The sequence below is a fragment of the Saccopteryx bilineata genome, chromosome X, assembly GCF_036850765.1.
Source record: "Saccopteryx bilineata isolate mSacBil1 chromosome X, mSacBil1_pri_phased_curated, whole genome shotgun sequence".
NCBI lineage: Eukaryota > Metazoa > Chordata > Mammalia > Chiroptera > Emballonuridae > Saccopteryx > Saccopteryx bilineata.
In genome coordinates this window covers 95679344-95697718 of record NC_089502.1, presented here as the reverse complement: position 1 = coordinate 95697718, position 18375 = coordinate 95679344, and the positions used below count along the sequence as shown (strand labels likewise).

General features: G+C 36.7%; 2 pseudogenes; both read left to right on the top strand.

Annotated features, from left to right (window-relative positions):
- The window catches only part of LOC136317732 (citrate synthase-lysine N-methyltransferase CSKMT, mitochondrial-like), a 43129-nt pseudogene extending 29522 nt beyond the window's left edge, over positions 1-13607 (top strand).
- On the top strand, positions 2895-3013 carry LOC136317902 (U2 spliceosomal RNA; annotated as a pseudogene).
- Positions 13608-18375: the final 4768 nt, after the last annotated feature.

The window sequence follows — 18375 nt, the reverse complement described above, 5'->3', positions numbered from 1 at the left end:
TAATTGGATAAAGTCACAAAATGAACATATATCATATGAGTATTAAGATTTTTAATTTTAATATATTAAGCTTCAGCTTTAGATCTGGCTGTATATCTCCATTGGTGAGAGCATTGGCTCAAAGCACAGAGGTTGCCAGTTCGGTCCCTAGTCAGGGCTCATACAAGAACGGATTGATGTTCCTGTCTCTTCCTCTCTGGCTAGAGTCAATAAATAAAAATTAAAAACAAACAAAAAATCCTCAGCTTCATTGTAGTATAACTGACATATAAAATTGTAAGATATTTAAAGTGTACAATGTGAAGATTTGATGCACATATACATTGTGAAAGGATTCCTACCAATGAGTTAATGAAGAGATTCTGCATTTCTGTCAGGCTCCTAGGTAACACTAATGTTGCTGGTCTGAGAAGCAAGGATTCAGATCAGGGTTTGGGAAAATTTCTCTGGAAAAGGCAAAATAGAAAATATTGTGGGCTTTGAGAATGTATTAGTTTCCTATTACTGCTGAAACAAATTACTGAAAATTTAGTGGTTTAAAACAACACTCATTTACAACTCACAGTTTTCTGGTCCAAAGTCAACACAGTGGGTGGGGGGAGATGGGGGTTAGCTGGCTAGTATCTCAAAAGATTGAAGTAAAGTTGGTCCAGAACCATGTTCCTGGAGTCTCAGTGGGGAAGAATCTGCTTCCAAACTCATTTAGGTGGCTGGCAGAATGCTGTTTGCTGTGGCTGGATACCCCTATTTTCTTGCTGGTTGTCAGTTTTTGTCACCTCCTTAAAGTAGCCTGCATTCTTTGTCACATTGTCCCCTCCATCTTCAAATCAGCAACAGCATGTCAAATCCTTCTCACACAGAATCTCTCTGACTTTTCTTTTTGTAATGTCTCTTTTTAACTCTAACTGAAGAAAGTTCTATGCTGTTAAGGGCTCATATAATTAGATCGGCTAACCTAGATAATCCAGCATAATCTCTCCATCCCAAAGTTCACATCCTTAACTACATTTGCTAAATAAAGTTTTTGCTATGTAAAGATCCATATTCACAAGTTCCAAGGATAAAGCAGGAGAAGGAGGGACATTGACATTTTTTTGCCTACCACAAAAGGTCATTTCCAAGGACAGTTGTCTTTATCACAACTACTCAACTGAAAGCTACCCTAGACAATATGTGAACAAATGAGTGAGGTGGTATTCTAATAAAAAATTATTTATGGTCACAGAAATATGAATTTTCCATAATTTTTATACATCTCAAAACAATATTCTACTTTTGATTTTTTTCAAAGATGCAAAAATGTAAAAATGATTTCTTAGCTCATGGAGGTGGTTTGAGGATGAGGGCATAAAACAGGCAGTAGGCTAAATCTGTAGGCAGTAGTAAATTTGCTGACCTGTAATCTAGATGTTAATCCCTCTTGTCTCAAATAAGAAGGATATAAACAGCAAAAATGTCCTCTCTTACTTTTGCTGCACTGAAGATGATTTTTAAAATGATCATTTAACAAAAGCCCTTACCTAAGGAAAAATTCTAAATACTAAGGTGATGATTATGGAAAAGGTGGAAAGAGAAAATTTTGCCCAAGAAACTGGTTCTTTTCTAAGAGCAAAGACATTTTATATTTTTTAAAAATGAACTCTTATGACAAGAAATGCAAATATGCAATTGTTAAATTAGCAGCATTCTACTTTGACTTTGAATGAAGTAATGATAGAGATAATCAGATCTAATGCTTCAGGAGGTTAACAGGTAACCCAAGATAATGTGAGGTTTTTTGTTGTTGTTGTTGCTGTTATTTCTGTATTGGTCTATCTGAAACATTGTAAATTCCATTTATAAGGTCTTTTTAAAAATACTTATTTTATTGATTTTAGAGAGAGGAAGGGAGAGAGCAAGAGAGAGATGGGAACTTCAATCTGTTGCTGTACATGCCTTGACCAGGCATTGAACCAGCGACCTCTGTGCTTTAAGAAGATGTCCTAACCAACTGAGCTATCCATCCAGGGCCATTTATACAGTCTTTTAAAATACTAGACCCTAAGGGCAGGACTTTCACATGAACTAAATTGGTAATATGATTAAGTGCATGATAATGCCCATTTACTCATAAAAGCAAAGCATTAAAATTATTGTACATCATAAAATAATTACATAATGTGGTATAGTCTGGAATATTTGTAATGTATGAAAAATGAGGTTGGAATTTATAAAATGATGCCTAGTTTCTGAAATTTATCTGTTAGGAAAAATGAAATTTTGGCTTCATGTTACTCCAAATCTGATAAAATGTGTATTTTTGATCATGTTCTCTAGAAAGTGACCCCAAGACATGGATTCATATACAAATTATTTACTAAGGAAGTCCTCCTAAGAGAAATCAGTAAGGAGGTGAGAGAAGTAGGGCATGAAAGAGGAATAAACTGAAAAGCCTGAAGTTTGAAACAAAGTACCAGTCTCAGCCTGATACTGTAGAGAATTCTGGAAAGTAAATTATCCCTCCAAGTTTGTTCATACCAGAAGCAAGGAGCTAGGATTTCATATGCCTAAACTAGTCAGTTAATTCTGCCTACAATGTTTTAGGTAGGCAGAAAAGAAAACAATTGATTTGCTGCTTTTTGTTTTATTAGAATTTTATGTTCATTCTAGTTATTTTTAAGTTTAGTTTTTGTATAAGTAATACATTCGTGTTATTCAAAAACCTGAAGTATGAAAGGATACACAGTGAAAGACTCTTACAAATCCTTGTTCCCCATCTGCTAAGACATCTGCTCTCACTATTGTTATTAGGGTGTACATGGACACAAAAACATGCATATAGACTTTTAGTCTCCTTCTTTCTATACCAAATAAAAGATAGAATAATAACTGTTCAGCATATAAAAACTATTACAATCATTTCTTGGCCTTTTGGCTAAGATCAAGTGTAGTATCTGTTCTTATCAGTTTAATATCTGATTTACCACAACCCAAATGTTCAAGGCACATTATAATAAAATTGTCAAAAATCAATGAAAAAAATAGAATCCTTAAGGCAGCTAGGGAAAAGAAGAACATAACATATAAAGAAAAGCCCATTATGTTATCATCAGACTTCTTAGCAGAAATTCTACAAGCCAGAAGAGAGTGGCTTATAGAATCATGTTTTCTAGAAAGTGACCCAAAGTATTCAAAATACTAAAAGAGATGAATTACCAGCCAAGAATACTATGCCCGTTAAAGTTATTCTTCAAATATGAAGGAGAAATAAAAACTTTTGCAGACATACAGAAGCTGAGGTAATTTATCACCAGAAACCCCCCACTGCTAGAAATACTCAAGGGGATTATTTGGCCAGATACAAAGAACAAAAAAATCCAAAGTACAAGTAAAAGCTCCAACATTGTCACAATAAAAACAAGGATAATCTGTGACAACAATAACATAAAAGGGGAGAGCATAAAGATCTTCAATAGCAAAGGAGGTTAAAGTGCAGAAATACTCATAAGACAAAAGACTCTTGTACATATGAACATTTTTTTAATAACCTAATGGTACCCACCCATAAAAGAGCCATCACTAAAACACACAGCTTAAAAAAATAGAAACAAGGGAAAGAAGTATGGAACACCACCAAACAAAAACAACTGACAGATACAAACAAACAAAAAAAAAAAGAGAGCCAAACAAGACACCGAATTATCAGAAAACAAATGGCTATACATAATCCTCAAGTGTCAATAATTACCCTAAATGCACATGGAGTAAACTCACCAATAAAGAGGCACAGAGTAGCAGACTGGATCAAAAAGCAAAAGCCAACCATATGGTACCTCCAAGAGATACATTTAAGCTGCAAGGACAAAAGTAGATTCAAAGTGAAAGGTTGAAAAACAATTCTCCAAGCAAATAATACACAAAGAAAAGCAGGTATAGCCATACTCATATCTGACAATGCTTATTTCAAGACAACAAAGGTAACCAGGGACAAAGATGGACATTTCATAATTATAAAGAAGACATTGTATCAAGAAGACATAACACTTCTTAATATATATGCACCAAAACAGGCAGCACAAAAATATAAAAGACATATACTAACTGATCTAAAAATAGGAGCAGACAAAAACACGATCATACTTGAAGATTTCAACACACCATTGTCTGCTTTAGATAGATCATCCAAACAGAAAATCAATAAAGGAATATCAGCCTTAAATGGCACTCCAGACCAAATGGATGTGATAGACATTAATAGGACATTTCATTCCAAAATATCAGATTATACATTCTTCTCCAGTGTGCATGGAACATTCTCAAGGACAGAGCATATATTGGGCTACAAAACTAACATAAACAAATTTAAGAAGATTTAAATTATACCATACATATTTTCTGATCATAAGGCTTTGGAATTAGAATTCAGCTATAAAAAGGAAGTAAAGAAACCCACAAAAATGTGGAAATTAAACAGCATACTCCTAAAAATGACTGGGACAAAGAAGAAATAAAAGCAGAGATCAAAAGATATGTATAGAAAACTAAAATGACGCCACAACATATCAAAATTTCTGGGATGCAGCAAAAGCAGTAATAAGAGGTAAGTTTATGTTAATACAGGCATATATAAAGAAACAAGAGAATCCCAAGTAAACAACCTAACATCACACCTTAAGAAACTAAAAGAAGAAAAACAAAGGCAACCCAAAGTCAGCAGAATAAAGGAAATAGTAAAAATTAAAGCAGAACTAAATGAAATAGAGAACAAAAAAACTATAGGAAAAATTAATACAACAAAGACTTTGTTCTTTGAAAAGATCAATGAAATAGAAAAACCACTATCTAGACTCACTAAGGAGAATGGAGGAAGGACTCATATAAACAAAATCCAAAATGAAAGAGAAAAATCATCACAGACATCATATATATACAAAGGATCACAGTAGAATATTATTATGAAAGATTATATGCCACCAAATTCAACAACCTAGAGCCCTGGTTGGCAAACTGAGGCTCGCGAGCCACATGCAGCTCTTTGGCCCCTTGAGTGTGGCTATTCCACAAAATACCACGTGCGGGAGCTTCCTCAATAAGGAATGTACCTACCTATATAGTTTAAGTTTAAAAAATTTGGCTCTCAAAAGAAACTTCAATCATTGTACTGTTGATATTTGGCTCTGTTAACTAATGAGTTTTCTGACCACTGACCTAGAGGAAACGGATAAATTCCTAGAGCTTTCCTAGACTGAGTCTCGAAAAAGTGGAAAACTTAAATAAACCTATAAGCAGGGAAAAAATAGAAACCACTATCAAAAACATCCCTCCTAAAAAGTCCAGGACCAGATGGCTACACTAGTGAATTTTACCAAACACTCAAAGAAGATTGGTACCTACCTTTCTCAAAGTCTTCCAAAAATAGAAGAAGCAGCAATACTCCCTAACATGTTTTATGAGGCCAGTATAATTTTGATACCAAACACTGGCAAGGACAACATATAAAAAAGAAAACTACAGACCAGTATTTCTAGTGAATACAGATGCAAAAATCCAATACAACAACACATTAAAAAAATAATACATCATGATCAGGTGGGATTTATTATAGGAGCATAAGGATGGTTCAGCATGCAGAAATAAATAAAAATAATACACTACATCATCAAAGGAAAAAAATCATATTATACTATCAATAGATGCAGAAAAGGCATTCGATAAAATACAACATCCCTTTATGTTTAAAACACTCAATAAAATAAAAATAGAATGGAAGTATTTCAACCTAATAAAGACCATATATGACAAACCATTAGCTAATATCATACTAAATGGTGAAAAAATGAAGGCTTTTCCACTAAAATGAGGAACAAGACAAGGTTGCCCACCCTCTCCACTCTTATTCAACATAGTTCTGGAAGTCTTATCCAGAGCAATCAAGCAAAAGAAAAAAATAATAAAAAACATCTGTATTGGGAAAGAAGAAGTAAAGTTATCACTTTTTGCAGATGACATGATCCTGTATATAGAAACCCCCAAATATTTCACCAAAAAACTATTAGAAACAATAAACCAATACAGTAAAGTTGCAGGGTACAAAATCAATATACAAAAGTCCACTGCTTTCTGATATGCCAATGATGAAACATTGGAAAATGAACTAAAAAAAATTTATTTTACAGTTTCAGTAATGACAAAAAAATACCTAGGAATAAACTTAACAAAGGCTGTGAAGGACCTATATAGTGAAAACTACAAAATATTGAAAGAAATTGAAAAAGACACAATGAAATGGAAAATATTCCATGTTAATGAATTGGAAGAATAAACAGTTAAAATGGCTGTATTACTCAAAACAATATACAAATTTAATGCAATACTCATCAAAACCCCAATGTAATTTTTAAAACAAACAGAGCAAAAAATCATCAGGTTTTTATGGAGCTATAAAAGTCCTAAATAGCCAAAGCAATCCTGAGAAGAAAGAATGAAGCTGGAGGTATCACACTACCTGACTTCAAATTATATTAATTTGAAGCCACAATAATCAAAGCAGCATGGCATTGGCAGAAAAACAGACATACAGATCAGTAGAACAGAATCGAGAGCCAGAAATAAAACCATATAAATATGGGTGAATAATCTTTGACAAAGGAGCCAAAAACACACAATAGAGAAAAGAAAGCCTTTTCAATAATTGGTGCTGGGAAAATTGGAAAGCCATATGCAAAAGAATGAAACCTGACTACAGTTTGTCCCCCTGCACAAACATGAATTCAAAATGGATCGAAGACCTAAATATAAGATCTGAAACAATAAATTACATAGAAAAAAACATAGGTACTAAGCTCATGGACCTTGGCTGTAGAGAACAATTTATGAATTTGACCCCAATGGTAAGGGAAGTAAAGGCAAAAATAAATAAATGGGATTATATAAAAATAAAAAGCTTCTGCACACCAAAAAATAAAAAAACAACAAAACAAAAAGACAGCCAATTAAGTGGGAGATGACATTTGCAAACAACAACTCCGATACAGGATTAACAGCCGAAATATATAAAGAATTCACAAATCTCAGCAACAAACAAGCAAGGAAGCCAATTAAAAAATGGAGAGAGTACCTGGATAGACATGTCTTCCAAGATAACATACAAATGGCCAAGAGATATATGAAAAGATGCTCATCTTCACTAGCTATTTGAGAAATGCAAATCGAAACTACAATGAGATATCACTTCACACCTGTTAGGTTGGCTATTAACAAGACAGGTAATAACAAGTGCTGGAGAGACTGTGGTAAAAAAGGAACCCTCATTCTCTGCTGGTGGGAATGCTGATTAGTACAACCATTATGGAAGAGAGTATGGTGCTTCCTCAAAAAATTAAGAATGGAATTACCATATGACCTAGCAATCCCTTTACTGGGTATCTACCTCCAAAACCCCAAGGCATTGGTATGTAAAGACACATGCACCCCCATGTTCATCGAAGCATAATTCATGGTGGCCAAGACATGGAAACACCAAAGTGTCCCTCGATAGAGGATTGGATAAAGAAGATATGGTACATATATACAATGGAATACTACTCAGCCATAAGAAATGATGACATATTGCCATTCACAACAACATGGATGGACCTTGAGAACAATATAATGAGTGAAATAAGTAAATTAGAAGAAGATAAGAACTATATGATTTCACACATAGGTTGGATATAAACTGAGACTCATGGACATAGATAAGAACAAAGTAGTTAGCAGGGGAAGGAAATGTGGGGGAGGGAGTTGGGGTAGGGGGAGGAAGGGTATACAGAGGGACAAATATAAAGTGACGGAAAATGATTTGACTTTGGGTGATGGGTATACAAGATAATCAACAGTTCAAATGCTAATAGAAATATTTACCTGAAACCTATGTCCTCTTATTAATAAGTGTCTCCGTGTTAATTTTTTAAATAAAATTTAAAAATTAAAAGAAATAAAACTATTGCATTTTTTCCACTGAATATATTTTAGAGTTCTTACTAAATCAGTACATAGACTGTTTCCCCCTTACCACTCCGTTTTTTTTACATCTGCATGATATTCTATTGATTGGCAATGAAACATTTATTTCATCAATTTTCTACTGACAGATATTTCCATTTTTTCAGTCCTTTGCAGTTACAAACAGTACTGCATTGAGTAACCTGTGCTTACATTATTTTCATGTGTGTAATATAGCTGTAGAATAAATTCCCCAACATTTAATAGCTCATTGAAGGGAAAATAAATATATATTTTGGTATTTGTTTCTAAATTGCTTTCCAAAGGAGTTATATACCAATTTGTATTCTTATCAGTAATATGTAAGACTATTTCCCCATATCCTCACCAACACATTGTGTTATTATACTTTTAGATTTTTGCGAATCTCATAGGTAAAAGATGGTATACAACACAGTCTTAATTTTTATTAATTTTGAGCAAAATTGAGCATCTTTTCATATGATATGAGATTCTTGATGTACTAAAAACTTTCCCATTGATTCAGAGTTATGTCTTGCCAGCAATTAGAAAGCTAGAGTGAATGCAGATATCAGCCTTCGTGGAACACATACCAGGGTCAGAAAGTACCTTAGTGGTCATCTAGTCCACTCCTTGTCTGATACCTAAAAGAGCTCTTTGCCTTCCCCACCAGACATTTTTAAAGTTTAAGGATTAACAAAATTAAAGACATCTTTGTACAGCTTTAAAATTTAGGAAGTTTTTTATATTAAGCCAAATCTTCCTGTGACTACTTCATGAAAGAAATTATAGTATGCTCTTATTAAACTATACTATTTTTTTATATCACAATGACTATACCACAGAGAAATAATACTGGCTTCAAATATAGGCTCACTCTTTCCTCCCTCAAAAATAATTCTTCAGCTGATAGTCTTTAATATAATATAATTATTACATATTGTCTTCATCACAATTAGAAATAGATTTTAAAATGTAAATGACACCTATGTAGTATTCCTGCTAAAAATGCAAAACCTGAATCAAACCATGAAGAAATCTCAGATAATACTAAATTGAAAGACATTCTAGGAAATAACAGGCCTGTACAATTCTAATACCATGATGTCACAAATGGCAAAGAAAGGCTAAAGGGCTGTTCTCGATAAAAAACTAAATAGACATACCAATTAATTATAATTTGTGATCCTGAGTTGGATTCAGGAAATCCAGAGGAAATATCTTAAAGGATACTATTGGGACAATTGGCAAAATTCGAACACAGATTGGATATCAGACTATAGTATTACATCAACATTAAATTTTATGATTTAAATACTTTAGCTGTGAGCATGTAAGAGAATGTCACTGTTCTTACACAATGCACACTGAAGAATTAAAGGGTAAAAGGGCATGAAATCTGCAACTTATTCTCAAATGGTTCAAGAAAAATATAGAGAAAAAGAACAAGAAAAATAAGAACAATAATAAAGCAAATGTAGCAAAATATTAATTGCTGGATGTGTGAAGGAAGTTTGGGATTTCACTGTAATATTCTTGCAGCTTTTCTGAGTGTGTTTGAAATTATTTAAATATAAATTCTTTTGGAAGAGTGACTTAAGTATAATATTCTGTTAGAGAGTGACATAAGTTTCCACCAAAACATAAATGACAGCTATAGGCACATTTACTGAAAAGGGACGGGTAGTAGATAATTGAATAAATCCTGACCTGTTGGAAATCACTTACGGTCCCTTAGGAGCACTTCATAACCTTAGAGAATTGGTGAGCTCTTAGTTTTTGAACACTGACCTCTGAATTTTTCTCCTAAACATACTTGTTTGGATTATTTCAACCAATAAAGCTTTTGGAGGATGGGGAACGGAGTCTGTGAAGCTGGCTCCAGGAGCCAGAGTTGTCATATGTCCCACCTCTTCCACTTCTGGTTGCAACCAATAAGAGACATTCTTACTGTAGTAGGCTTTTGCAACAGAGCAGGCGACATTTCAACATTGCTCAGCAGGTTCTCTGGATGACTTTGCCAACATCTCCCCACGGCCACACTGTGTGGAACCCTCCATGGGGACCATGGCTGCAGGGATGCACCGTGCCTTAATGGGCTACATTGCATTGTTTTTGCAGTGGTTTAATGGAACTCAGCGCTGGATTACATGACTTCCACTCTAGTCCACTGGCTCCCTGGCCAGGAATTGCCTAGTAGACTGCTGCCTCTGGGATGATGTAAAGCCCGTGACCATGGTCATGTAGATGCAGGTTCTCATTGGATTTAAGCAGACGATAAAGGAACTGTGAAGTCAGAAAATGGTGGACTGTTTTGTTTATTTAAGTCTCCTAACGGCAAATGAGCAAACAGGCAGGGAAGACCGCTTCCCTTTTTCTCTCTAGACTCTTCTGGACTCATAGGCCCCCACCAGCCTCAGCAGTCCCTAGCCAAACATGCTGGGAGGAAATCTCAGGGCTCCCAAACTCCTCAGCTCTCTCTCTCTCTCCCTCTCTCTCTCTCTCTCTGCACTCCTCAGCCCAAAGCAGGCTGGGGGAAAAAACCCTTCTCCAGCAAATAGCAAACAATGGACCCTCCCAAGCAAGAAGGCAATCTGCAATTTGCAATCTGCTGCCCTGAGGGCAAGCACCCACAGCCTTCCATGGACTATACACACATGGTGCTGCCCCAACACAAGCAAGCAAACCTAAAAACACTTGTTTACTATCCCAGTAGAGCCCAAGTTCTACGTTGATCAGGCATCCCTGATTCAACTTCCCCGTTCAGCGGGACACCTGCTTATGAGCAGGCTGGCAGCCTCTTCGAGACTACTTTTGAGGTGGCTATGAGGATGTTACTGATAAGTGCTGACACTAACTGCCACCGGAGGAAAAGCATGAGATCAACAAAGAGTTAGTTGCAATAATCACACAGGCAATTTATTTCTCACAAATCCTTTTGGCGTGCCTGGGTACAGCTTAAGGGGACCCCGTTGGCATGTTCCTCTTGGCTGTCCTTGGTCAGAGCTCAGATAGGTGTGGAGAGAGTCCATATCAACATTGGAGTCTACGTGACTACTGCAGCAGGAGGCCCCTCAGCTTTAGTACCTTTTCTGGTCAACGCCTTCTAACAGGTGTCAATCTACAGGATTATCACCTCAAACACCACCTTTTTGGGAGTTCCTCGCAGGGAACCCCTTTTATGTTAATCTACTGAAATGTTTATGTCAAACCACTTTTTAAGATGTTCTTATTTACGTTACCTTACAACGTTATGACACCAAGCCACTTCTTATCTATGTATAACTGCACACACACACACTAACTGGGCGCAGCTCGAAAATCAGAATCTGTTTATCATGTCTCCCACTATATTAATTCTTATCCAGATGGCATAATTTTATTTAATTTTCTTAATTATTTTTAATATTATATTTTAATTACTTTTATGTATCTTCCATATTTTTGTTTTTTATATTTCTATATATTTAATTTCTATAACATTATATTACTACAACATTTACCCAACAGATGAGCTCTGTGCCTAGCTCCATCTGGTCGGTGTCCCCAACTAAGACTGGTTCTTTGGGTATGAAGAAGTCCAGGGGCTTCTACTGCCACTGCTGTAGGGGGCCCAGGCTGCCTGTCTATTGCTGGTGTTAGACATAGGCTGTGGGACCTCGAGCTTGTGTACAGACTTCTATATTGAATGCCTGCAACCTGTGGACATGCTGGGAGTGGACTTCTCTCCTGCAGCTGTGGCCCAAATGAATGGTGTTGGTCAAATAAGTTTGTAAATATGATGTATATGTTTGCTCGCTTATAGTTTGCATTGGGTGTGGGAGACAGGCTGTAAGCTGGCAAGGTCCTTATAGCCTAAGGCTTAGTTATAAGACTTAGCCTTATTAGAGAAATGCAAATCAAAACAGCAATGAGATACCACCTCACACCTGTTCGATTAGCTATTATTAGCAAGACAGGTAATAGCAAATGTTGGAGAGGCTGTGGAGAAAAAGGAACCCTCATACACTGTTGGTGGGAATGTAAAGTAGTACAACCATTATGGAAGAAAGTATGGTGGTTCCTCAAAAAACTGAAAATAGAACTACCTTATGACCCAGCAATCCCTCTACTGGGTATATACCCCAAAAACTCAGAAACATTGATACGTAAAGACACATGCAGCCCCATGTTTATTGCAGCATTGTTCACAGTGGCCAGGACATGGAAACAACCAAAAAGCCCGTCAATAGATGACTGAATAAAGAAGATGTGGCACATATACACTATGGAATACTACTCAGCCATAAGAAATGATGACATCGGAACATTTACAGCAAAATGGTGGGATCTAGATAACATGATACGAAGCGAAATAAGTAAATCAGAAAAAACCAGGAACTGCATTATTCCATACGTAGGTGGGACATAAAAGTGAAACTAAGAGACATTGATAAGAGTGTGGTGGTTACGGGGGGGAGGGGGGAATGGGAGAGGGAAAGGGGGAGGGGGAGGGGCACAAAGAAAACAAGATAGAAGGTGACAGAGGACAATCTGACTTTGGGTGACGGGTATGCATCATAATTGAACGACAAGATACCCTGGTCTTGTTATCTTTGAATATATGTATCCTGATTTATTGATGTCACCCCATTAAAAAAATAAAATTATTTAAAAAAAAAAAAAAAAAGACTTAGCCTTTTCCACCCTTTTAATACTAAGATCTTTTCAACATCCTTCTAATACTAAGAGCTTCTCAAAACTAAGCTTTTCCCCACACCCTTGACTGTTGCATGAAAAGGGGTGGTGCACTCTTATGAGGAATCCCATTTATACCTCAGATTAGTGGCTTTGTATCAGAGACTTCCTTATTCATATATTGGCTCAAAGGCTTTAATTTTCTACACTATAAAATGAAGCAGACTGGGGGCTCTCACTTGTTCAGTTCCTGCCATTAGTATTGCAGAGGAGAGGTAGCCAAGATGGCAGAGTGCTGAAGGAGAAGCCAGTTTGTGCAGAGAGAAGGAGATGGGGAACAGAGGTGAATAAGGCTGGTGGGGCCTTTGATACTAGGAACACTCAGATGAGTCAGTGACTTTGGGAGCCCTAAATGGAAAGGGAAGTGTTTTCCCACTGTGTGTATTTCTTGCCTGCCAGGTGCGAGCTAGGATTAAAGGTAACAGCCCACCAGTTCTTGGCTCCACTGTTTCATTATTGTCTGTCTGAATCAAACGCGAACTTGCACAGGCCAGGTGGCTGTGATAGTGGCCATGGCTACTGGCTTTACAAACGGCATCTTGGAAGGTGGCCAAGGCCAAACACCCCTGTGCTCTCACACTCTGTCTCCCCCCTTTGCTTCATGCACGCTGATGCCCAGAACCTTGAACCAATGACTTCCTCTGCCTCCTTCCAGCTAGGGTTGGACAAGGGCACCTGGGATGCTGTTGTCAGAGGTAGTCTGCCTGGGATTTAACAGCTGCTATCAGAATGTCTGAAGGTCCTAAGCCCCTAGGGATCCCTGTTTCAGCTTCACAACAGAACCTTTGTCTGGGACAAGGATCCCAAGGCTGACTGTGACTGTGCAGAAGTTAAGCCCTTTCAGGGGCGTCATCTACTTTGTTTACCTTGTTCAAGGCTCTCATTAAAGATTTTTAGTTCTGACCTTAGAGTTTTCATTGGGTGAGGAGAGGTGAAGAACTTTGCCTTTGCAACATGGCTGTAAAATGAGGATTTCAGTCCTGGCTTCCACATTTTCTAGCTGGGTGCTTATTAGTGAGGTGACCAATTGTCCTCCTTTAGGGAGGACAGTCCTTCTTTTGTAAGTTCCATCCTCCCTTGAAAAGTGTCCTCCTACATGTCCTCCTTTTTGATATTGGAAGAATAATCTGTAAATGTTCGTATTCATTCGATGCAGAGTTGATCCATTGCATGTGACGTGACGTATTTGTATCTAAATGAGTACTTTTTTCTTACAATTTTTATTAAAAATTAATAGGCATGTAAGCATAGACAATATAAAATATTACAAATGTTTTTTATTATTCATTTATCATATCATGGTGTATTATTGTTGCAATGAATAAAATGTTTCTTTTATTTATGATACTGTTTTCTTCAATTTATTTTTGTCCTCCTTTTCATTGTAAAAATGTTGGTCGCCTTATTGTTAGATCACCAAAGGAGGGATGCACAAGGCCCTGCACATTTTATGTTTATTTATGCATCTGTGAACAGATGGGCTGAGACCCTAGTGGCTTCAGCAGCAAGAGGATGAAAAGCCTCATTGTATGTAAGACTGAGTTTGACTGTATTTCTCACTGCAGGGGGAAATCTTCTGTTACCTGTGGTGGTTAAGCAATTGGAGAGGGAAGGTGGTGCTGACCTAGTAAAGAATGTTCAGTTAAGTGATGAGAGGGATGACTAACTGTCAGGATCCCCAGGGTCGGATGGAGGTAAGATATCAATCAGGATTGCTCACGTGGAAAGTCAGCTCCCGGTTACCTAAAGTTCAACCTGGCTAGTTGAGGTTTTTGGTAAGGGGCCCTGGACCCAAACCTAACTTTGCTAGTATTGACTGTTTCTGTGCCCCAGTTTACTCATTAGCAAGTAGGAATAATACCTAGAATTATAGGGATTACATACAATGATAGTTGAAACATTTAATATGACCAGGCTTAAAATGAGTTTTGAATAGAAAAAGTACAAGTGAATCATTCCCCACCTCCAACTAACTGGAACTCCTAAAAGCAGCAGATCCAAATCCCAGCGTTAATTAACTTGTGTGACCCAGTGCCCTGACTTTTAAGCTCATTTTCTCACTTGTAAAGGGAAACACTGTGAAAGGATGGGTATAAGGCTTCATAAACAAACCTAGGTGAAATGTTCAAGGAGGAGAGTACAAACAATACTCACTCTCAAAGCTCCTGGGAGACAGATGGGAGTTTTCTACAAAGTGGCTTCTATAGACATAGAGCCTATTGCTGGGTTCCAGAGAAGACCCAGAGGGAATGGGGACTTCCTGACACCCTGGGTCCTTGGGAATTTAGGAGTCATTTTGCTCTATCTGTTCCTGCTCCCAACTGAGTTCTGAGTTAAAGGTTCTGAAGGGAGATCTGTGGTCCAATGGGCTCCATGTTGAGCCTGGGTAAGGGGCTACATGTTGAGCCTAGGTAAGGGGAGAGGAGGTAAAGCACCTATTGATAATGAAAAATATTCCTGATATATTAAAGTTTTGAAAAGATAAAATAAATTTGTGATATTTGTTTCACTTCAGATCAAATAAATCATTAGCCTTTTACTAAAAATTAAAACAAACCAACCAACCAAACCCAATAATATCACAGTGTGCATAAGAACAGAGAGACATGGTGATCAGTTGTGGCTCCAGGATCAGAGTGTCACCAATCCCATCACAGAGGCAATTGTGGATTAGGTGGAAGTCTGTAAGAAGTGCTAAGATGGAATAAAAAAAAAAGATGAGTGTAGGGATATAAAGCCATATTAAGGAGAAAGGTAATAAAAGAGGGGGAAATGGCTGTATTTTCTTGTAATTAAATGTAGGTGAATGTGTCATAGTGTGCTCATGAGTGGGAGGAATTGGTACTTAAAATTTTAGAAAATGGAGCGAGTTATCCATTGGTTATTGCCACAATCTTACTGTGAAACAAAGCACCTGAAAATCCAGTGGCTTAAACAATCATTTCTTTTCACTCACACATCTCAGGCTGGGCTCAGCTGGGTTTGGCTCAGAGGTCTGCTCCACCTTCCTTGGACCTGATGGCTCCCCTGTTGTGGCCAGTTAAAGGAAACCAACCTCGCTGTGCAAGCACATTTCAAGACACTGCTTGCATCACTTTTGCTAATATCCCTTCCGCCAAACTGAATCACTTGGCTGAGACTGAATTCAAGGAGTGGAAAAATCGATTTCATCTCTAGTGAGAGAACCACAAAGTTACACAGCAAGGGGTATGAAGATAGGGAGGGAGGATGAGATAGGAACAATAATGAAATTGACCACAAAAGGAATCAATTAGCAAGGGAGAAAAAGGCTTAGTTTCTCTCTCTCTCTTTTTCTCTCATTAGAAGGCAAATCATTTCAATCATCTGTGTTTGAAGATTTACACTTTTATTTTTCCAAATAGATTGTTGCGCAAAATCTTTCTGGCATATGGAAAAGAGCCTGTCCTTAGCTACCAGCCCTGTTCTATCTGCCATGCTACTTCACACTACACGCAGCATAAGATAAAGAAAGGTTGGGTAGTGTAATTATTTAGAAGACAATTAAATTTTGGTTTCACTACTTACTGGCTGTGTGACTCTGGGCAAAATGCTTAACATACCTATGTCTTGATCTTTTCACCTGTAAAGTGGTGGTAATGATAATATCTTGCACAACTATGAAGATGAAGTGAGTCAACTTAGAACAGTACTTGACACATATATAGTACTATGTAAGTATTCACTATTACTATTACTCTTACTAATTCCAGGAACCCACAACTCTAAGCCAAGTGGTTAAGCAACCCTCAATGTGACTCTCCTAAAAGATTTAAAGTATTGTCTTATTTTTAAGTCAAGCCCGCTTTTTCAAAGGTTCTGGTGGTATTCATTCAGGTAGTCCATAAGCCAATAAAAAGAAGATACTGTTTGCATTTTACCAGATTACAGGAATCAAGCCAATTAATAGACCTCATTAATTTATTTAATTAATTTACACTAATATGCTCATTCATGGATGAACAGTTCCCCTAGCTATATCCATGGTTTAAATTTTATTACAGGTTTTGACATTATCCTCCTAATACCTTTCTTTGGTCTTGCTCCCTTAAGTTATGTTTTTCTAATTTTATGAGTTGAAAAACAGCATTAGATTGTGTTTGTGCCTGACCTGTGGTGGCGCAGTGGATAAGGCGTCAACCTAGATTGTGTTTGACAGGGGGGGTCTTCCAAGCAGCTCCCAGAAGAAACATAGCAAGCCCTCATTAATTTGGATTCCACTGACTCTGGATTTGTGATAATTTTGACACAGGGTAAATGTGAAATTCTTGGTGTTATTATAAAAGAGAAGTGTTGCACTCAACTCTTGCCAGGTTATACTTAAGATGTAGATTTATATCTGAAATGAGGAGATAAGAAAAGAAGCTTAGAAAAGCAGAAGTGTCCCATATATTTGAGGAAGACGTGGCCCAGTTTTAAGCTTGTACATTTACACAACAAATATAATTAGGAAATATAATTATAAAACACTCTGAAAGTAAAGAAAAATGACTAACTTTTAAAACAAAGATGAGAGCATTTATAACAGAATTGATCCCATAGAGAATCAGCAGGTTGGAGACCGAAAGACTAGCCCTGCCTCAGGACACTTGGATTTACTTGGGCATGTTGTTGGCTTCTCTGACCTTATCAGTAAAATGGAACTAATTTTTTTTTCTGAACTATTGAAAGAATTTATTGGAGTAATCTATGTAAAGTCCCTGATATTGTGTCTGATGAGAATCCAGAGGCTCATTCCAATAATACTGTCACTATTCAAATCATTTTTTTAAACTTTTATCTATCTATTATCTATCTATCTATCTATCTATCTATCTATCTATCTATCTATCTATCATCTATCTATCTTGATATACAGATATATGTGTGTGTGTGTGTGTGTGTGTGTGTGTGTGTGTATATATATATATATATATATATATATATATATTTGTATTTTTCTGAAGTGAGAAGCAGGGAGGCAGAGAGACAGACTCCTGCATGTGCCCAACCAGGCATCCACCCAGCATGCCCACCAGGGGGTAAAGCTCTGCCCATCTGGGGCTGAATAATATTCTATTGCTTATAGCCAAGATATGGAAGCAACCCAAGTGCCCATCAATAAATGAATGGATAGAAAAGTTGTGGTAGATATATATAATAGAATATTAGCCATAAAAAAGACTGAAAATTTTAAGACAGCATGGATGGACCTAGAAGGTATTATGCTAGTGAAATAAGTCTGAAGAAAAAAATAAACCAACAAACAAAATAGAAACAGATTTGTAGATATAAGAATAGGCTGTTTGCCAGATGGGAGGGAGCTTAAAGAACTGGGTGAAAAAGGTAAAGGGATTAAGAAGTACAAGTAGTAGTTACAAAATAGTCACAGGAATGTAAAGTACAGCATGAAAAATGTAGTCAGTATATTGTTATAACTGGTGACAGTTGACTACCTGAAATACATGGGAGATGTCTTTTTAAAGTATATGGTTGTCTAACCACTATGCTGTACACCTGAAATGAACAAAAAATAATATTGAATGTAAACTGCAATTGAAAAATAAAATTTTTAAAAATTAAAAATTTATATTGCATGGATATGCATTTTTTATCTATTCATCAGTTGATAGACATTTGAGTTATTTCTGCTTTTTT